General features: G+C 39.3%; 1 pseudogene; it reads left to right on the plus strand.

The window, feature by feature from the left end:
- The first annotated feature begins 1,547 nt into the window (after positions 1-1,547).
- On the plus strand, positions 1,548-6,710 carry LOC148646830 (Ig kappa chain V region K29-213 pseudogene; annotated as a pseudogene).
- Positions 6,711-23,914: the final 17,204 nt, after the last annotated feature.

A 23,914-nucleotide genomic window follows, 5' to 3' on the forward strand; every position in this document is an offset into this window, starting at 1 on the left:
AAAATAACCAGACTGGATTAGAATGGACTGTTTTCCGTATATACTGTTTTATACACCTCAATTTTCTTACTTTCACATAAGAATGAATAGTATTAACTACAAATATCACTACACCTTCCGTCAATCATATCAGCTTTTGTTGAATGTTATGTGTGTAATGCTTGTTTTCAAGTGATTTCAACTTATTTTTCTTTTCATTTTAGAGGAACAGTGTTATGTGTGTAGGTGGTTGAATGTTCGCAAAACCTTTAATGAAGATACATACTTTGAAGATACATACTGTAAGCATCAATATTCAGTCCCCTAAGTAAGTAGTTGTTGGAAGCAAATTTCACAGTAATTTCTGTAACTGCTGGCAATTACTGTAAAGCTCCTAGTGCTATAAAGTTTGTGTCACATTCCTGGATACAGTACATCTCCCTCAGATGTGAACAACAGGATGGTGTAATTAAGTTCATTCCTCCTGTTAAAACTGCTTAAGTCCTCACTTTGTTTGTTGGAGATTGATTATGAACTTCAGTTGTCAAGCCTCTCCATCACTTTTCTATGGGATTCAAGTCTGGGTCTTGACTGGGACTGGAACACTCAAGGACTTTCAGTCTGTTCCTGTCAGACCTTTTCAGTGTGGCTCTGGATTTGTGCTTCAAGTCATTGTGCCAACAAAGAGTGAATTTTCCATTCATTTTCAATTCATTATTAATTAGCATACACGTTAGTTACTGTATCTGTAGAGACTAGAATACTGTCTCAGACACAGAATAGCTTCGTAATGCCATTTCTAATCATTTTCCTGCTTCTCCTACTGCTCAATTTCGAAGAGGGGTCTTATCTAGGGGTCTGGGTGAAATGATGCACATAATGATGAATTAATTACATAATATTATATATCCATATATAGAGAGAAAAACTTATTTATTAGGAAGTCAAACTCATTAATTTTGATTACACACAGGCAGTGATCATGGCATAAATTTGTCTCACAAGCAACCTGGCAGAAATGTAAAAGTAACTTCAGCCACCAGTGTCTGAGCACCTTACAGTGAGAAGCATCTGCTGCCTCATTGTGCCTCAACAGACAGCTCTGTTCGGTGATCTTACTGCAGGTGTCTGGTTGTCATATCTCCTCCTCTCCGGTAGAATCAACACTTGAATTGACTTTCCCTCTCAGATGTGGCCGACAGTGACAGTTGCTTTAAGGTGTCTTGTATTTATTTATTCTTACTGCCCTTTCAATTGCAACTTAACAGACAATGACATCATACTGTACGTATTTATAAGAATAGGATTCTGATGTATTGCAATAAAATGATAAATTCTCATTATGTTCATATTCACCTCCTCAGCCGATTTTAGCTTATCATGTTCTCTATATAAATCCTGTCAGGATAAAATTTTTGGTTCATGGAAATTTTATTGCTAATCTTACTCCGTTCAAAGACAAAATATTTTCTTTTTTTGTCCCTGATTCAAATATAAACAATTTGCGTAGAAGAGACACTTTATTAGAGTACTCACTCCATCTTACTCTATTCAAAGGCATTTTTTTTCTATAAATGCCCAAGATTCAAATGATAAGATTTGCATAGAAAGACACTTTGTATTGGCAGCACATGCTTCAGTGCTCTGGGAGTGTTTATAGCCCTGTGAGTTTAACACTTCCTGACTGAGAGCTGCCCTTCATGGCAACAGAACCCACAGCAACAATGACTTTCATCACCATCTTCATCTTTGCTTTCCTTCTTTGTATTCAAGGTAAGAATAATGTACTGTAGAAAGATACATTTGTGGAGGATTTATGTAAGCAAATATTGTACTACATACAATATATGAACAATATTCTAGTTAAAAGATACAATTTTACACTTCCATACACTTCTTATTCTGTCTTATTTCTTACAGAGTCCAGTGGACAGGTTACTGTGACTCAGACTCCATCAGAGAGATCAGTTGTCCCAGGACAGACAGTCACTGTGAGCTGTAAGACCAGCAGTCCAGTTTACAGTAGCTCAGTAGGTGAACGCATGGCCTGGTACCATCAAAAATCTGAAGGAGCTCCTAGACTTCTGATTTATCTTGTAAATAAACTAAACTCTGGGACCCCAAGTCGTTTCAGTGGCAGTGGATCTGGGACTGACTTCACTCTGACCATCACCAGAATCGAGGCTGAAGATGCAGGAGATTATTATTGTCAGAGGGTGAAGACAAAGACACAGGACACAGCCTGAGAACGAGCTCAGTTGCACACAAACACATTGAATTTCATGAATGACATTTCCATAGTAGTGTGGAGCTCAATAATGAGATCCAGTGGTTCCAGCTTTATTCGTATCCCACATGAAATAGGAAGGAAAACATGAGACTGCAATCTATAGTTAAGATATTGTATGCTATTACTATTTACTATTCATACTTACAATTTAAAAAATGCAAGACTAAAATACTAATAGCAATGAACAGAAAAGCCATGTTTTTGATTAATACATGATTGGGTAGGGTAACAACTGCGATGTTCTGTAGCATTCAGACAGCTGCAGTGTGCAAAAGCCCAGCAGTGGCAGTACTGTGAGTTCAGGGGGTGTGAGTTTTGGAGTCTTATGGCTGTGGGGAAGACCTCTAATAAAACTGGATTTACAATATTCCTTTTTCAAATAAAATCCATCAAAATTAAATCTACAACAACGTTCTGGAATCACAATGAGCACATACAGAAATATATATATATATAGAAATATATAGAGGCCTCCAATAGTTTACTGTTTCCCTGGGGTATAAAAAGGAGTCAACACACAGGAAACACTCAGCTGCAGATGGCATTATCACAGTGAAGAGCAGAGAGCTCCTTCAACACTGCAGGGAGATGGTAGTTAACCCCACAGGGTGAAGGAATGGCTATACAAATATCTATTTGTGAAAGTTCTCAACCTAAGTGATGTGGAGCATATGGCATAAGAACATTAAAAACCTGAGAAGTAAGAATAATTCAATTGCAAATCTTTCCTTTGGAAGCTCTTTAAATCCCAACACCAACCTCCACCTTGAATTCCCTGTATATACTGTAACAACACCACTTCATCAGACCGATGTGTGAAAGTGTGAACTCTACCCTCCAGCAAGTGGAAAGAACAGCCCCTCAGTGTAGCTCCCTCTGTTGTCAACTGGAGGCTACAAGTCCCTGCTCTCTTCTACAGGGAGCTGCTGTCTCCTGGAGGCAAGAAATTCCTCCTCCTGGGTTGAGATTGTGAGGAGAGCAGGGTTGTTATGATAATGCTCTCCCCACAGTCTCTAGCAGAGGGAGCTGTTATACAGAGTGAGACGTTGTGATTTCTCCTTGGCTATCACCTACTGGGGTCTCATGTTGCTCAATGTCTCTTTTAAATTCAGTCAGGGATCAGACAGAAAGCCCCTCTCTCTCATCTTTCAAAACCCTGTGATTAATGAATGATGCAAAACAGAGAAAAACTATCCATCTATTTTCAAGTCCTACCTCTGCTCACAGCTCAGATCACATTGATTGGTCTGAAACAGGATTTATACACATGAGAAGAAAGTGCTTTGCATACCAGAGCGTGCAGAAACAACTATAGCATTTACCATTAATTTAAATAGGAAAAATTTGTTACAAATACGCTAAATGTACAATGCGCAGGGGTTTCCAGAATGCAATCTTCACGTAAATTGAGAACCCTCTGTTAAACTATATGACTTGCATTACTTGCAAAGGGTGCAAGGCAGGATACACTCTGGAAGAGAAGCCGGTCGGTTGCTAGGCAGACAGACACAAAAAGATACATAAACACTCACACTGGGGTCAATTTTCCCAGCAGCCAGTTATTCTAACAATGTATTTGGACTGTGAGAGGAGACCAGAGCACCTGGTGGGAAACCCATATGAACATGGGGAGAATATTTTGCACAAGCAAAATTCAGAAATAAAAAGTTAATAAAAGTTTGGCAGTAAGGGATATTCCAATGGAATGTGATGATTAACATAGTATGATAAAAACTTTGAAAATGTATAAATGATATCATAATTAATAATTGGATTGCTCTGATTGAAAATGATTTTAAAAACTATCTCTATTAGTGCAATTAGCACAGCAGAAGCCTCTTCACATATAGAATCATACAGTGTGTCTAGATGCCTGGATGCTCTTCAATTACCACACAGTCAGAATGGATGTGTGCAGTCTGGCCCACACCTGGAATAGAGGGACAGACAGAACACTAAAGAGAAGGAACTAAAGGAAAAAAGACACAGCACTCCACAACACTTGCCAGTCATCATATAGTAATAGTCCTGTGATGAATCACCACACAATTGGCAGTCATATCCCTAAACCCCAATTAAAACCCACCTGAATTGTGGTCCCCAAGCTTCTGGTCTGCATCTTAAATAACAAGTGGAACATCCTGGAAGATTACCAACCACAGTATTACATCTTTCCAAAGTCCTACAAAATAGATAGCCTTCCCATCATAAGATCTTTGGGAAGTTCAGATACACAAAAAAAAAATGTAAGTATGCCAAAAATTTTATTGACACACGTTTGATAGTTCATGATAGTGAAATAATATTTACTTGTACGAGAGAATAAATTTGATTTAATTGTTTGATAATGATATAACCTACAAGGTTGACAACAGCCTTTATATTCAATATATTTTATGAGATATGAGATCATTAGAGTTAACATATGTGAAATTTATTAACTCTGATGTTATTAAGCCTTATCTTGGTAATCCCTGAGTGAATGATCAATCTTTCCTATCACAGCAGGTCATTTCACAAATATATTCTATTAAGACAGATAGTTTATTATACATGTTCTGGTGTTGTATCAATAAGTTGTACACTATGTATGTTGTGCTGCAGCTGCTATTAAGACCTGCAGTGAAATGACAGATTGAGCCCCAAGCGCGGGACTGCAGGGATCTTTGGTAGATCAGAGAGATCAGATGGAGGTGAGGCAGTGAGCAGGAAGCAGAGAGCGAGAGATGTGTGGGCTGACTTGGCTGAGAGAGTGAAGGCTGCAGTCTGCAGACTGGGACCTGTCTGTGGAGAAGGTGGGGAGACCAGCACGAGAGGAGCTGTGTGGAAAGTAGACAGCAGGGTCACTGGGGAGCGTTCGATGGGAATAAACAGACAGAGGAATAGCAGGTTCTGTAGCAAAGCCAGTGGAGGACTGGGAGCCCCAAGTGCTGGCAAGAGGGCCTCTAGGGGAAGGCAAGTCTCTGCTGGATCAGTGCTTTCTGAATGCTTAGAGAAAGGACTATTGCTTTTAAGAGGTGTTTATGCAGAGTCTAAATGTGGTAGAGGTCTAACGTCAGAGTACTGATCTAGCAGTACATGCACTACACATTATATTCACAACAGACCCAACCCTTGCAGATATTGCACCTGTTCTCCCAGCTCAGGCCTTTTCTACTACATATTGTAATGCTAAGGGGTTCACGTGGGCACCCTCGCCTGCTGCCGCATCAGGTCAGCCCCCCACCATCGGGGACTCGAACCCAGGCCTCCGGCGTCACTCAACAGGGACCCAGCCTGTTGAGCTAAAGAGAGATCTCCCCTCACCCCAGTGGCTGTGGTCCTGCTATTACAGGGAAGGGCAGCAAAGTCACCGCTCTGGTAAGCCGGCTCTCACAATCAATGGTGGCCGTATGCGTTACACTATTATATACACATAACAGACCCAACCCTTGCAGATTGCACCTGTTCTCCTAGCTCAGGCCTTTTCTAACTGTCTGTGATAGGATTTGTATAAAGGAAGGAGCTTTGCATACCTATGCCGCCTCACTGCTCCAAACACTTTAAGACTCACAGTGTGGATCAGTCACTGTTCAGCCCTTTCAGAGTCACTGACACACACAGGACAATGATGCCACTAATTCTACTGCTGGGGACAATGGGGCTTTTTGCTCAAGGTGAGGATTAAAACCAATACTTCTCTAATTCTATTATTTTTATTTTGTTTTCATTAATTTCACAATATTAACTGTTAAAAGTTAAAGTTTAAAGAACTGAATACATTTAGAATTAATCTAAAATGTAAAGAGCTTCAACAGAAGAGTGGCAGATGTGTTTTCTGAGGCACATTTATTTACACGTTTAAAAAAGTATGTATTATAATGAATTACTGGATAGGTGTTTACTTAAATATACTTTTTGATATCTGCAGTATACTGTATACCTGTTAAGATATTATGTAAATAAGCTTTACAGAAAGGAGTAAAATAGCTAAAAGAAATTTAAATTACTTTGTTTTGTTTTGTTTTCAGAATCCAGTGGACAGGTTACTGTGACTCAGACTCCAGCAGTGAAATCTGTTCTCTCTGGACAGACAGTCACTGTGAACTGTAAGACCAGTCCTGCAGTGTATGGTAATAACCACCTAGCGTGGTACCAACAGAAAGCTGGAGAAGCTCCTAAACTCCTGATCTATAGAGCAACTACCCGTCAGACTGGGATCCCAGAGCGTTTCAGCGGCAGTGGATCTGGGACTGACTTCACTCTGACCATCACAGGAGTCCAGGCTGAAGATGCAGCAGATTATTACTGTCAGAGTGAACACTCCCTCAGCAGTAAATGGGTGTTTACACAGTGTTACACAGCCATACAAAAACCTCCCTCAGCAGGGCTGCACAGCAACTGCACTGCTGCAGCTGGAACTTATTGCAGGTGCACTTACAAGTTTATTATACTACTGTAAGAGATAATTTAACACAGTCACAGTATTCAAAGAACTGTGATTATATTATTTCTCATTACAATCATACTGACTGCGAGACAGGACAGGGAGATACCAATCACATATGCCACCATATTCAACCAAAACGTCCATCCGTCCATTTTCTTACCACAGAACCCAGTACAGGGGCGCAAGTCTTACAGTACAGTCTTACGGGAGATTGAAATATGCGTTTTTAAAACCATATACCCTTAAGTATATTTTTGTTTGAATTATGTAGTGCGAGTCAAAATAACGAGCACCACATAGTTATGCAGTTGGCCGCTTGATGCGAGTGTCTCATTGGTGCATTGGGAATTTTTATTTTCTACATGTGTTTTTATTTTATACATAGTACAAGTTGGTGTATTGAAGGTATTTAGCGAATGCCACGTCCCATCATTCACATCTATAGTGTGTAAGCAGAGTCAAACTTACTTGTGCGGAATGCAACTATAGAAATTACCAATATTTTAAATAGGAAAAATGTGTTTAAAAATACACGAAATTTACAGTACACGTGGGTTTCCGGAATGCAACCTCCACGTAAATTGAGAACCCTCTGTAAAACTACATGACTTGAATTACTTGCAAAGGTTGCAAGGCAGGATACACTCTGGAAGAGAAGCCAGTCAGTTGCTAGGCAGATAGACACAAAAAGACACACAAACACTCACACTGGGGTCAGCCAGTTATTCTAACAATGTATTTGGACTGTGAGAGGAGATCAGAGCACCTGGTGGGAAACCCATATGAACATGGGGAGAACATTTTGCACAAGCAAAATACAGAAATAAAAAGTTAATAAAAGTTTGGCAGTAAGGGATATTCCAATGGAATGTGATGATTAACATAGTATGATAAAAAAATTGAAAATGCATCAATGATATCATAATTAACAATTGGATTGCTCTGATTAAAATAATTTTAAAAGCTATCTCTATTAGTGCAATTAGCACAGCAGAAACTTCTTCACATATAGAAGAAGATTCATACAGTGTGTCTAGATGCCTGGATGCTCATCAATTACCATACAGTCAGAATGGATGTGTGCAGTCTGGCCCACACCTGGAATAGAGGGACAGACAGAACACTAAAGAGAAGGAACTAAAGGAAAAAAGACACAGCACTCCACAACACTTGCCAATCATCATATATTAATAGTCCTATGAATCACCACACAATTGGCAGTCATATCCCTAAAGCCCTATTAAAACCCACCTGAGATGTGGTCCCCAAGCTTCTGGTCTACATCTTAAATAACAAGTGGAACATCCTGGAAGATTCCCAACCACAATATTACATCTTTCCAAAGTCCTACAAAATAGATAGCCTTTCCATCATAAGATCTTTGGGAAGTTCAGATACACAAAAAAAAATGTGTAAAACTAATCGGTATACTGGGATCCCAGAGCGTTTCAGTTGCAGTGGATCTGGGACTGATTTCACTCTGACCATCACAGGAGTCCAGGCTGAAGATTCAGCAGATTATTACTGTCAGAGTTACCACAGTGGTTATGTGTTAACACAGTGTTACACAGCCATACAATAACCTCCCTCAGCAGGACTGCACAGCGACTGCAGTGCTGCTGCTGGGACCTCCTACAGGTGCACTTACAAAACTTTATTTTAAAATAAAAAAAATCCATATTTTTTACTACTACAAGTGATCATTTAACACAGTTACAGTATTGAAAGAACTGGGATTATATTATTTCATCATTCTGACTGTGAGGCTGGAGAGAAATTCTAATATGTCATCTCTGATACTCAAGGTGTTTAATTTTCCTGCTCATGAGAAGTGTGTTCTCTGGTGACAACGAAAAAGTCCATCCATCCATTTTCTAACCACTATTTCCAGTACTTTATAAAGCACTTTTATAAACACACTCCAACAATATGTTGTGGCTTCAGTGGAACACGGTTTACGTTTCCCATAATTCCCCAAAATAACTCTAAATTTGTCTACATTTATGGACAAGAAAGTGACCCCATGTGTATCATGCCAGGCATGGAATGATCAGAGTTGGTTTGTTGATGTGCGTCCTGAAAAAGTGTATTTTTAATCATTTCAGTTTGGTTTTCTCATTGTGCACTTGGATTCAGGTCTTGTGCTTCTTGTTCCTGTCCTCTAGTCTTATTGGCTTCTGCTTTCCTCCTCATCTCTCTTTCCTCTCCCTCCAGTTCTCTCTTTATCCTTCTGCTCAGAGAGACACAAGCTCAGCAGGGAAGCTCACAGCTCTTCTTTCTCAGGACTTTATTCCCTGAAGCTGCTGTTGCCCAGGAGGTAACTGACTACTGTCCTGCCACCCTGAGCTTCTCCTAAATTATAATGAAGGTGAACCATGTATAATAAGTTCCAAGTGCACTGATAGTTTTGTAAGATTCATTGAGAATGTTTTGTAATTTTCTATGCATTTTAACACAGAGATGTTCATTCACAGGACACAATTGTTTCAGCGCAGACATTTACCCAGAAACATTATATGTTATGTACTGAATCACCCAGTTACTGTATAAAGTAGTCCTACTGAATGACAACATATCAAAGCAAAGTACACATCCCATTCAAACAGTAAAGGTATCGTCTACTTCTCAAATCATGCTTGGTACATTGCTAGTTACTATACTGTAGTACTGTAGAGATTTGCCCTAGGGACTGGACCAGCAGTACTGCCACTCTGACCCCCTCTGCTCCACCCCTCCTTCCACTCCTTCCCTAGAAAAAGAGGGCTTTGCTGGGATTTGAGATTTTTTTTATTAGTTGTGGCTCAAGCTAATAAATGCTATAATTCATAACACCTTCTGTGACAAAAAAACGTATGTTTTCAACATTTAAACCAACTTTTCTTTTGATAAATTTGGGGTTTTACGATTGGGGAGTTAACCCCAGTGTCCTGGTCAAATGCCTCCCTGGTCTCCTAATAATCCCCATCTGTGAACTGGCTCCATCACTCTCCATCACTCTGAGAGCTGGTGTGTGGGGAGCCTACTGGCACACTTTTTTCATGTACAGCACTTTATCATTGATCATACCTATTGAGTTGGAAATGGTGTTATGTCATTTGCGTCACGCCCCCGGAGGTCTCATTGCCCTCAATCAACTCCTTCACATTCCAGTGGAGTCTCTAATTAAATAATCAGACACACCTTCTCCCATCTGTCTACTTCAAGCAGCCTGACACGCCACTCCTTGCTCAGTATTAGGGTTTTCCTATCCAGAGCTACATCGTTCCTGTGCTTCTCTCCAAGACTCCTAGTTGTACTGATTGTGACATCGGCTTGTTTACTGACTACTGTACGTCTCTTAGTTCATGATTTGATTGTAGTGTATTTTTCTGCCTTTTGACTCTGGCCTGGATTTTGGACTCATTAATTTTGATTTGTGTCTACAAGAAAATTTACATTTAGAGGAATTCTGCATAGGGTCCTTAGACACGAGATCGTTTCAGATGGTAGAGTTTTCAAGAGCTGCTAAGGCTGTTCCTACTCACCCTCTTTACCCTTGAATTGAAATACAATCGCATTGTTTTTTAACTTGATACATTCTTAAATTACAGTGAAACATCTGTGTTAAATGTGTAGATAATGTGGGGTTTTGAAATTGAAATACATCCAGAAATTGTAATAGTACATTGTGAGAACACTTGACAACTTTTATGAATCAATCAAACATTATAATTTACAATCTTGCACATAGATTCTAAATATATGACAAATAACAATGTAATAGACTATATTTGTGAAACAATCTGCTGTCTGCAATAGCTGATTCTAAACCTTGTTTGGAAGGGCTTTTGCTTAACTGGCTCTGTTTATACCCCTTTATTCCAACTTGTCACCTTTTGGGTTCGTTTATATATATACATCCTAATTATAGTTGAACATAATATATGGAATGTGTCTAACTTAACTTTTTATTTGAAGGATTATTAAACACTTTGTTCGTAGGTCAGCCATCTTCAAACTCACACTAGCTTACTCTAGGGAGTGTCTCACAATTACTAGACTAACTAGAACACAAGGGAGTGTGTTAAAATTACCTATCATGACACATCTGTATTCAGTAACCCCATCTACTGTCTCCTCTGCTGTGTATTTTCACTGTGTATATCTTTTGTATTGTTTATTGTAGTTGTTCTGTAAAGTGCTTTGAGAAGTCACCTTTAAAGGAGCTATATTAAATAAAATCTTGTATTATTAAGATTAAATTAGATGAAAAGTTAAGTTATTACTAATGGTAACTGGGAGATAAGATGGGAAATAGACATAAATAGAAGGGATTTACTAAAAATATTAGGTATCAATGTTGAAGGGTTGGGGTCAGGTAGTGTAAACAGGGTAGATGTACAGTACGTCCACAAAAGTAATGTTGCGTATCACCAGGGTGCCATGGCCATGACAAAACTAGCAAAAAAATCTACCACAAGAACCCCTTCTGTGCACCAAAAAAAAAAAAAACTATTCACCAGTCCTTATCCTGTTTGAAAGACTCCACTTTACCCATGGGCTTTACTCAGAAAAACAAATAGGCAAAAACCTTTTCCTTGATCCTAACGCATTACAGTATCTACCCTCCTCTCTCCCTGAACAGCAGGAGCTTAGACACAGCCTCTCCTGGGATTTGCTGGGATGTGGAATTACTCACTGGACCAATCACATGAGCTCCAGTGGCATTCCAGTCACACAGGACAGTGACCAGGCACAGGCCAGGTGTGTCCAATTCTCACTCCCAGGAGAAGCCCTGGACAAAGCCTGGGCTTGAGCCACCACAGAGTGGAAAGAGTGTTTATAGCATCAAGAGCAGCAGGTGCCTCTTTACACACAGAAGTGTGGGTGTGTGGAACAAGCTGTCATAGCTACAATGTTGAAGGTGATTCTAGTCAAGAAGAGGATGAGCATCTCAGATCATTAAAAAATCACCACTTAATTTGGTTGTCCTTTTTAAGACACCCCATTGGTCCAGCCAAGCACTTTATGAGAGCAATATGGTTGAAGTGCATTCTAAAAGGGCAGAGCAGCAGTGGTCTAATGCTAAACTGCTCATCCTGCTCTGTCATAACACACAGCACCAAGTCTGTGTTACAGGTGCTGCTGAACCCAGGAAGACAATTTGCATAGAAGAGACACTTTGCATTGGCAGCACATGCTTCAGTGCTCTGGGAGTGTTTATAGCCCTGTGAGTTTAACATTTCATGACCGAGAGCTGCCCTTCATAGCAACAAAACCCACAGCAACAATGACCTTCATCACCATCTTCATCTGGACTCTCTTCATCTCTGCTCAGGGTACAATTGAATACTTGGTTGGATGCTGACTTAAAAATATTTTTTAATTAATGAAGGAGGATATGGCTTTTAGCATATTATGTTAAGAAGCTTTACAGAAAAGTATAAAATAGCTTAATGAAACTAAAGCATTCACATGATTAAATTCCTGCATTTCCTGTATTCTGTCTTGTTTTCAGAAGCCAGTGGACAGGTTACTGTAACTCAGACTCCAGCAGTGAAATCTGTTCTCTCTGGACAGACAGTCACTGTGAGCTGTAAGACCAGTCCTGCAGTGTATAATAACGACTTCCTAGCCTGGTACCAACAGAAAGCTGGAGAAGCTCCTAAGCTCCTGATCTATAGAGCAACTACCCGTCAGACTGGGATCCCAGAGCGTTTCAGTGGCAGTGGATCTGGGACTGACTTCACTCTGACCATCACAGGAGTCCAGCCTGAAGATGCTGCAGATTATTACTGTCAGAGTGGTCACAACCTTAGCAGTAACTGGGTGTTCACACAGTGTTACACAGCCGTACAAAAACCTCCCTCAGCAGGGATGTACAGTGACTGTACTGCTGCAGCTGGGACCTACTGTACTGCAGGTGCACTTACATGTTTATTTTGCTTTTATAAGAGATCATTTAACACAGTCACAGTATACAAAGAACTGTGATTAAATTATTTCTCATTACAATCATACTGACTGCGAGACAGGACAGAGAGATACCAATCACATATGCCACCATATTCAACCAAAAAGTCCATCCGTTTCTAACCACTGTATCCAGTACAGGGGCGCAAAGTCAAAGTAAATCTTATTGCTATTTTTGGGGTTTTGAGGAATTTTTGTGGTGTGCTTGAAATAACAGAGATACAAAAAACGATAAAAGAAAATAAAGAAATTCATAAATTGCACATACTGTACATACATAATACAATATACAGTACAGTGGGCTCGCGTCTTACGTGAGTTTGAAATATGTGTTTTTAAAACAATATACCCTTAAGTATATTTTTGTTTGAATTATGTAGTGCGAGTCAAAATAACGAGCACCGCATAGTTACTCCATTGGCTGCCCGATGCGAGTGTCTCATTGGTGCATTGGGAATGCTGGTACACAGTGATGCTATTGTTGAGAATTTTTTTCTCTCTCACTCTCTCTCAAATTCCCTTTACAGTAATCATAACTGATGCTTACTAATATTTTAAATTTGGTTTGTCCCAGCTACAGCCCGTAACTGAACATGTTTAGATATTCAGAATGCTGACAAAGAGTCCAACTTTCACAGTTTCAATGATCAGTCAAAATAAAATTGGTTCATGAAAGAGAAGATTTAGTTTGTTGCAGTAACAATATCTCGGGCAGAATTCAGTTCTCGACATTAACACACACCATTTCAGTTCAGTGGTAACTCATTCCTCCCTCAGAGCCAGAGCCAGGCAGCACTGATTAAAATACTGATTAAATTAATATTGTGCAAAGCACATAGCGGGTACATATCAAATACCCAGACCAGATGCAAATGTAATCATAAATGTCATGTGAGAGTAAGATGTTAGTGGGTTTAGGAACATGGTTATCTACCTGTCCAAAGATTTATTGGATCAACTCGAGACCAGCTCACTGCCAGTTCTCAGTGTCACCTCTAGATGTCACTACAGGATCTTTAAATAGAATGAACAGGTCACACATCAACTGAGCACTCATTCACCTCAATATACTAATGTTCAATTAATAAAGTGTCTGTTTTTAAAGTTAAACCAATTACCAGTATTCCTACTTTTGACAGGCCAGTGAAATCCTTTCTGATATAAAAAACAGTTAAAACAAAAGCCATACTCTTCAGTGGAGTCGTAAAGCATCTACATTTTAAACAATTTTAACATAATGAGAAATGAAGCAGGATTAGTTAAAAACCTCAAAACAGCCAAACAATAATACCTGTTTAAATACTGTATACCTTGTTTATTTTCTCTATCTCTATTTCCACTGGTACTTTTCCCAAAGAGACACTCCTGCTCTCTTCTACCTGCTCTAATTATCAGGCAGATATCAGCCTTTTTAGGTGAGTTTGGTGATTTACTGTACTTCCATTTTGTGCCTCAGATTTAAGAGAATCCTTACTCCTTATTCCTTGGGGACTTTAGTATACAAATTGACTCAAGTTCTTCCAGTTTGGCTAAAGATTTTCTAGCTCTGTTAGGATGATACTTTCAATATAAAAGCTACTAGCACCAAGCAGCCCTTGATATCATGGAACCTGCAGAGGCTCATGGATGGGATCATTGATGGGAGGATGAAGTCAGACCTGCTTGTGAGGTTGAGGTCAAAACCACATGCTACTGTCTCAAATGAAATTAGAGCTGCAATAACTGCCTAATTATGCAGTATCAAACATAATGCCTAAATAGGCCAATAAGAGAAATGTGGATTGATTGTATTTGTATGTTTATTTGGACTTGTGTTACTATATACAAATTTCTCTCTTCAAAGAGGTTCTGTGATAGATGTGCTGAAAATGTGACTGATGTACAGTAAACTACACTTTAGAGCAAATTATTGGTCTGTTTTACAGCTCAGAACCGGGGCTGGTGAACTCAGAGAAGGGTTGTGTAGCTGCACAACCTCATATTGTCCAACACTTCTCTATTTACAAGAAAACACATACTGTATGTTGACTCAGAGAAAATAATCTTGCCAGACCTTGGCAGTTTATCACTTCTATTGAGGGTTGGTTTCAAAGATACCCTCTCAACTGTAATCTTAAAGAATAATTATTGCACTGCAGATTCAAATGCTGTTCTTACTTCAATACTTTCAGTGCATTATATACAGAAACTGATGAAACAGAGTGAAACTGGTGAACATCCTGAAGTACAAAGAAGAGGTGTGAGGCAACAAAGCATCTCAGACAGGTTCACAGGTGAGGTATCTCAATATCAGGCAGACTGGATTCTTAGGAGAGGCTGTATTGATAGGATGAAACAATCTGTTGGACAGGCAGGGTGAAATGAAAGAGCAGCACTGTTCTCACACACTTAGACAAGTGTCACAGTAAGAGGAGCAGTGATTTTTTTTGGGGGGGGAAAGACTGAGACTCTCAATTCAGTGTTCAGTGCTGCCCTCTAGTGTCAGTAATACGGCAATTACAGTGAGACAAGAGTCACATCAGTAAGAAGAGCAGCAGCGTTTGCTAGCAGAGACTGAGACTCTCAATTCAGTTTTCAGTGCTGCCCTCTGTTGACTAATAAAACAGTATGTAACGCTTACGGCCGACAAGCACTGTGTGTAAGAGCCGGCGTACCAGAGCGGGTGACGTCACCGCCCTTCCCTGTGATAGCAGGACCACAGCTACTGGGCTGTGGAGAGATCTCTGTTTAGCTCACGGGGCTAGGTCGCTGCAGAGAAACGCGGAAGTCCCGGGTTCGAGCCTCCAGTCGGGATGGGGCCGACCAGATGCGGCAAGGGCGCCCGCCTGAGCCCCCGTTGCGTTACAAGTATTTCCTGTGCAGCCTTTTACAAAAACATTAATCATTATACAGAACAGTATAAGTATAAGCAATTATAATAATTATTAAAAGCTTTTAGACTACAGTATGCTGACATCAAATGAATTTGAATTTGGATTTACACAGCAAAATGCAGGAAAAGTGCATTTTGATGTGAGAAGAAACAATATTTCTGTGTCCGTTTGCACGGATATTCATGTGTACAGAGACAGGGTAATGCCAAACAAAAACTTTTTGAAAAAGAAAAAGAATTCCAGGACGGCACACAACCCGTATTACAGCTTGCACACAGTTGGCGTTCCGTTTACTGTTACCAGCGATAACACTTGGCATAAGTCTTACTATCAAGTCAAGTGAACGTATTGCGATCAATGATTAAAGAGGAGGCAATGTACAACCTATGTACGGGACATGTTTCTGCAGCTTCACATCAAGAAAAACATACTGAAAGTTTGGAAAGCCATGACGTCTCGCGTTTAACCTGGGAATGCTTACTTACGGAAGCGCATTGCTGCCACTAAGGAAAACAAAATCCTCTATAAGGATTCTTTTCGTACGAGATAGTAATTCTCGCGTACTTTATGTGATCATGCGACAGCACGATCGCCATATATTACCTCTATCGCTCCGTGCGGAGTTTTAAGCAGTGGAGCTGATTGTAGGTATAACTGTGCATAACGGAGCAATCATTGCTTTGATCTCTAAATCCCACACACCTGGTTGCGATGCTTATAATGATTCTGTTTATATTTGCTCAAAATTTCATGACTTTATTATGACTAAACCCCAGTCGAAAGTAAATCCGTACAAATTCTGCAGCGCTGGACATTGACACGATCATTAAACCGAAAGTGCCAGCCAAGGTCACGGTAGCTTCTACATGCGTTCAGTGCACAACACAACAGGTTGTGTTTACTATGAAGTAATCATTGCTATCTCGTTATCTCGTAAAATGCGAGATTTTTTTTTATCCTTGGTGGCAGCAATGCACTTCCATATTTACTGACACGGCGTTGTACTTCATGTATACAAAATACAGAACACGTGTTCCTTTAGATTTTTTTTCCAAAAGGAGGAGTGTGGAAATGTTCTGCTGTTATTTAAGTCAATGCTACTTTGCACTGGACAATATTATTTCATATTGAGGCGTCCTCGCCTGGCATCAAGGATGAAGAGCGCCTGGCTGGGGTGCGTGGCGAGGGGCAGGACAGGAGCAGTAGTAGTGGTCAGGGCGGGGACCAGGACAGCCACTGGCCAGTGCCGCTGACCATTCTGAACGGGTGTACACCCTGGATAGGTTGCCGTGGTCCCTGTAAATAGTTATCCCAGTTTTGCAGCCCCTTTTATATCTGTACCCACTTACCACTCTATACCACATACTGTACACGAAATGACCCCAGAGTGTTGTACCCTGTTCCTCTCTTTTCTCACTTTCTCTGTTGCTGGTGCTGAGCCGGACGCATGTCATACTAATAAAGTGCTGTGGTTTTAAAGAGCCCGACTTCCTGTCTCCATCCTCGCTGACCCCGTCTCGTTGCAATATACAGTACAATGGTGTATTCAGTATTTATATAGTAGGCACCATTGTTCACAAATGAACTATTGTATGTAAAACCAATACATGTCTCGTATATACGAGATACTTTTCTTGTATAAACGCAATGCTATCTCCTATAAATGAGATATTTCATCATAATGAGCCTCCGTACGCTTCCGTGCTCCACTGTCCGCATTTCTGTTGTATTTTACTTTGTCTTTGTGCAATCACAATATTTTCCTGCTAATTGAACAAGAAATCCAATTACACATACTGTATTACTTTTAAAGCATATCTTTATTGCTTTATCTAAGTGCAAAACTGTAAATGTGATTGTTACTATTACAAGTGCAACATTCAGGCAATTAATGTACAACTTAAATCAGAATGCAACTTCTGACAGTTTACTTAAAAAAGCAACAGTAAACTGTAAAAAGTTCAATTACAGCTGAAGGAGAAGCAGACAGAAAAATAAAGGTTTATTTATCCCAGAATTCCCTGTGGATTGTAATTTATGTGATGTGAGTCTTAGTTGTGTATAATAAGGTACTGTATATACTGCATCTGAAATGCAAGTGAACAGACTGAAGACTCTCCTTCAATTCTCCTACCATTTCCTGCCACTGCTGGTAACTCTGCTGAGTCACTTCCAGCACAAAGAATAGCAGTTGGTTACCTCAGCTTCAAAACTACATTAATCTTAATACAGCCTGGAAGAGTCATACACAATCTGAAGTGCTCCAATTTTTTTCCAAGAAAAATAGCTTTTTTCTACCCATTGAGTGCAGTAAAATATTATCGCTACAGTACTGTACTGTATGTGTAATTACAGCAAGTAAAATACTTGGTAGGATGTCTAAGTCCTCATTTTACATTACTAATACCTCCATTTCCTGGGAAAGCAGAGATATTATAATTTCCATATTCTATTAAATAAAAACACTTTCTGAAAGATCACATACTGTATGTATCTACAGTGTTTTGAACATTTTTCTGCTTTGTTAAGCTTCGTGTTCATCTTTCACTCTTTGCCACAGTTTATCCTAGATTAGTTCCTCTGACTTCAGCACATCTCTTTTGTTCTGCTGTGATCGGTACAGACAGATTCAACAGACAGGCTTAAACTAATCTTTTTCATAGAGATTATTCCCAAACTACCACAAGATCCATCTGTCACAAGATACTGTACAAACATTAAGTAGTTACATTCCTTAGAGAAAGTATAAAGATAATTAGAGCATTACAAGCTGACAGGAACAAGGAAAAACACATTGATTAAAAAAATACCCTGCTAACTAAATAACACTGATATAATAAAAAAGCTGCAACTTTGTATAAAATCATTGTTGCTGAATTATGATTTATAATGTGATTGGCTAGAAAAAAATATCTGCTTCAACCTACTGTAAATACCTGCGGTGTCAATGTTGTCAATAGGGACATTTGAGAATAACTGCTCGGACCCTGTGCGGTGATGAGAGAGTAGTTTGAATGAGTTTGGCGTCCAAATCCCAGAAGCGAAAGGAAGAATATGAGGTCGGGGTAGGAAGGCTGGGTCGGGTTTCCTGATTGTCAGGTCGAGAGTATCCAAATCCAAAAGACGCTAGACAGAGACGAAGTCGAAGCCAAAGATTGAACGGGGTTGGGTATCCAGAAGTCAGATCAGAGAGGTACGCGCACAAGAGAAAGTCAAAAGTCGAGCTCAACAGTGAGCGGGGACTGAGAGGAGTGAGAGGGTATAAATAGGATAAGGAGTGAGAAGTGATAATAGCTTAACTAGTGCGCAGGTGTTGACGGACAGAGGTGCACACTGGAATACGGTTCATGACATGAGGATCATGCGGTCTCCGAACATTAAAACTTGCAATTGCAGAATAATTACAGTGCAAGGAGTTTTTATTAAAGCAAATCTTTCCTCTCGAGGCTCTTCAAAACCCAACACCAACCCCCACCTTGAATTTTCTGTATATAACAAAACCTCTGCATCAGACCGGTGTGTGAAAGTGTGAACTCTACCCTCCAGCAAGTGGAAAGAACAGCCCCCTCAGTGTAGCTCCCTCTGCTGTCAACTGGAGGCTACAAGTCCCTGCTCTCTTCTACAGGGTCTCAGATTGTTTTCATGGTTTGTGATTTCTGGAGACGGAAAAATGTATTGGCTTAGGAATGTACATTCAATGCTCCTTTTGAAACACAATGGATAGGAATGATTTTTCAAGCTAGACGAGTATGTATAGAGTAAGTACTGTATGTATTTATAATGAAGAGGTTCCAATAAATGTATTTTCACTGAAAATCAAATCACTTTCATGCCACCAGAGGGCACACTCTCTCAGAGTGTGTCCCTGAAATCAGAGAGGTCCTCTTCAATGTCTCACTCTCCAGCCCCACACACAGAGCCAAGTGTTGCTGTAACAAGACTCTCCACACTCCACTCCATTCCAGGTGTGTTGAGTGAAATAAGGGCTCAGCTGGTTGTGTCCCATTCTCTGATCCTTATAAAGCTGCTCTCTGTCTAGTCCTGGTGTCCTGGGAGTGTTCATGCTAAACTGCTCATCTTGCTCTGTCACAACACACAGCACCAAACCTGTGTTTTCAGCTCTGACTGGCTACAAGTGCTGCTGAACCCAGGAAGACAATTTGCATAGAAGAGACACTTTGCATTGGCAGCACGTGCTTCAGTGCTCTGGGAGTGTTTATAGCCCTGTGAGTTTAACACTTCATGAATGAGAGCTGCCCTTCATGGCAACAAAACCCACAGTAACAATGACCTTCATCACCATCTTCCTCTGGACACTCCTCATCTCTGCTCAGGGTATAATTTTATATTTGGCCAGGTGTTGATTTAAAAAAGTTTTTTTATTTGTGATGGAGTATACAGCTTCTAGCATATTATTTAACTGACTTAAACTCAGTTTTTTTCAATCTTTGAAGATTATAGAACGTTATTGTAGAATATTATTAAAATAAGCTTTACAGAAAAGTGTAAAATAAAAAAATGGAAATCAAACTTTATAGTTATTAAATTCCTGTAAAAATTGTGTTTTGTCTTGTTTTCAGAATCCAGTGGACAGGTTACTGTGACTCAGACTCCTGCAATGAAATCTGTTCTTTTTGGACAGACAGTCACTGTGAGCTGTAAGACCAGTCCTGCAGTGTATAATAACAACTACCTACAGATGCAGCCATTCAAAATGGGTGTGGTATTTCGCGGCATACCCCGGTGGGCGTGTCGCGGTGTCACGCGGTGTCACGCAGTGTCATGTGGTTAATCGCGCGTCATTTGACGCTCTGCCGGAAAATATCCGGCGTCACCTTGTAAAACCGCCAGGGGGAGCTTAACCTCTCATGTACAGCATTTGAGCCTTTAATTTTGAACTGTGTATTACAGCATGTTAATCATCAGTCATTAAAATGTTGGTATATTTTATGAAAGCAAGATTGCTCAGTTGGACAAAAGTACACAACCTACCTTTATCAGAAATATTTATGCATCAAAACCTTTACTAAAGATATTACTAATAGTATTAATAATGGATGACTTTGGACAAGCTGTATACTCAAAGTATAATTTCTTTAGCACATTTCTACAAGCACTTGGAATCTGTCCAAGCCATACTTTGTCAGGCATTTTGTTTTACTTCAACGGGCATAAAAACTTCCTTGCTTTTAACAGGGCGTTTCATAATTTCTAACTACGAAAATGATTTAAAATGCAACACTTATCATTCAACTAGAGCTCAAAATATCACAAGGATCCTCAAGAGCACAGCAAAGAGTGTATTAAAAGATACTTGTATGTATCAACGCTTTCTTTTCCGTATACCAGATTTTATGGAACCACTTCAGAAGGGTGTCAGCCAGTCAGATTCCAGGAATCGGTACTTTAAAGGAAAAATACACGATTTTAAGCATCGAAGTATTTAACTAGCATGTGAAATAGCATGTGAAAAAGTGGTAGTTTTAAGCTTTTCTGCTAATATAATATGGAATCGCGTATCTAAAGAATTTAATAACGATATGATTATATTCGTGTACTGCGACAGGGCTGTGTAGGGCTGTTTCGCCTGCCTGTTCATGCGAGCTGTCTTGTAGCCTACTGGTCTACGTGCCTGACTAACAATGCACAGGTTGTGTGTTCAAATCCAGCTGGTGCTGGACTTTTCTTTTAACAAACATTTCTTTGAAAAAATAGAATAGCGATATTATGGACAATCAATTGACTTTTATATTTCAAAATATCACAACATGATCGATTTTAAGTCATTTTTGATAACAATGAATAGTCACCTTCTTCCCTTCTGACAGCGGTTCCTGCTTCTATTGTGTGTGTGTGTATGCAATAGAGAAATTTTTATAGAGAAATGGAGGCTGGACAGTATGCGTTACAATATAAACATTTATATTGATTTAAATCGTGTTCTGATTTAAATCGCAAACGCGTGTTTAATTATGTGTTTTTTAATCATAATCAGGCTAATGCATTTCTACATTTCTGTATGAACCAGCTTAGAGGTTCATACAGAAAGTCAGCTTGTGTTTAAATTGAGTGTAAGTTAATTTATGCTTCTAAAGTCATGGTCAGCATTTATTATTGTACTGTGCTGTAAACTTGTTCTGTGCCTAGTCACATTATTTTATAGCGTTTTTCTTGCATTATTAAATCCGGTGGCGCTGTGTGTTAGTTTCCTGACTCCCATGTCACATGGTCTGTGATTGAATCCCATGGAACTATGACTTTATTTTTTAACAAACATTTCTTTGAAAAAATGAAACGTTTCCCTTGGTCAGAGATTAAATAAACCTCACTCGCACCAAACAAATTTATATTTCTAAATATCACAACATGATCGAATTTAAGTCTTTTTAATAACAATGAATAGTCACCTATGCGTTACAAAATATACATTTATATTGATTTGAATTGCATTTTGATTTAAATCTTAAACGCATGTTTAAATATATGTGTTTAAAGGCGATATACTGTATAAAAGCGCTGATTCTTATGGAGTGTGTTTTATTTATTTTAAATAAGCTGATAAAGCTTAGACTAACTGTATTCTAGCCTGTATTACAACAGAACACTGGACAATGCAACGTAAATTGCAAAAATGCACTTGGAATCTGTCCAAGCCCTCCTACAAAACTTATTTAAACTGCGACACTGATCATTCATCTCTAAATAAACTTTATTTTATATAGCATTTTAAGCGAATAGGTAATTAGATTGCTCATAAACCTAATCGCTTTTTCTACATAAACACAGCGTGATTGCTCTCTGAAAATGCTTTTCCTTTATATTTAGGCTCAGATTTCAACTATAGATCGTATTATTATAAACTTTCTTGGAAAAATGTATTTTATGTAAACCATGTTTGCTATTAATTCATTTAGGGCTAAAATACGTTCATTGTCTTCCAATCGAGTCGAGTTGACATTGGAAGCTTGCCACACCCGGACTGTTAAACCAACGCATTAGCAGGTCAAAGCCCATTGAGGGTATTGAGCCAGTATTGGCTTTAGTATTAGCCATACAGAACATTAAAAGTGCCCCTTTTCCATTCAGCGGGTGCCTGAGCCGCTGTGTCCTATCTTCTGACAGTCGCCGTTGTGAATGTCTGTAGAGTGCATCTTATTTTTAGTACTATATTTTTGTATTATATTCCCTATTAATCAAACTCTAAGAGTATGTATCGGCTTGTCCCCTCCTCCCGCCCCTCTCTGTGTGCAGTGGAGCCTCCTGTCCAGCCAGCACGTGTCCACAGACATTCACAACAGCGACATACCATAAAACGTTTGCACATATAGTTAAATTATTAGTTGTTTTTCAGGAAGTTAAAAAAAACACTTGAATTACTTATCCAGTCTCTCGAAATAAAGTTATTTTTCAAGCAATGCAAAAAACGTCGGGCAATGTGTTTTTTTTAATTCAACATTGACAGCCACAACTTAAATCTTGTCAGTCAGGTCTTTTTTTCTCTAGTTGAATTGTGGTTTACACATCGCACGACTTTAAAAGCTAGAAAGATAGGTTTCGATTCACATTAGCTGGCGAGCCTTGTTAACAAAAAAACGAATAATAATGTAACATGCCACCATGCCACTGTTTGTTCATGAACAAAGTTAAACTGAGATTTCCTTAGATACGCGATTAAAAAAAAAAAATTGAATCCACATTCCATAAGAATCAGCGCTTTTACAGTATATATTGCCTTTAAAGGTGGCTTCTCAAAACGCTTTACAGGATAAAAACAACCAAAACAGCAACAACAACAATATTGTATTTCATTGCACTTTGAAAACCAAGTAATAACTTAACTATATGTGCAAACGTTTCATACGTTAACTATAACTTAACTACACGTGCAAACGCCTGTGTACCCATAAGTATCTTATTTGCCTTGAGTCCTGGCTATGTCTCTCCCCCTCCATAGCCATCTCTCCCTCAATTCAATTCAATTCAAGGTGTTTTATTTGCATGACAGATGGGTACAAGCAGTGTTGGGTATGTATATTTTGATATTTACACCCGGCGCGGCACCGAGGGAGCGTCTGCATTTATAACTTAGTTTTTAAAATTAGTCAAGCAATATGAAGCATCTCCTTTTACTTTTAAGTCCCTTAAATACATTGAGCACAGCTTTCTCACCACTTAAGATTGCTTTTGATACCATCCTTACGCAAAGCAGAAGGGAAGCAGAAGGGAAATCTTAGTGCCTGAGCATAAAAAGAATAGGAGCATACTGCAACGCGTGTGAAGTCCATAAACGATATTAATTTTGGAACTTAAACATACAGTATATGGCTGGTCTCGGTACTTTAAAGAAAACATACACACCAGTATTCCATTTCTCCCTAAACATTTTAAGCA

The sequence above is a fragment of the Lepisosteus platostomus genome, chromosome 16 (genome assembly GCF_059453375.1).
Source record: "Lepisosteus platostomus isolate fLepPlt1 chromosome 16, fLepPlt1.hap1, whole genome shotgun sequence".
NCBI classification, from domain to species: domain Eukaryota; kingdom Metazoa; phylum Chordata; class Actinopteri; order Semionotiformes; family Lepisosteidae; genus Lepisosteus; species Lepisosteus platostomus.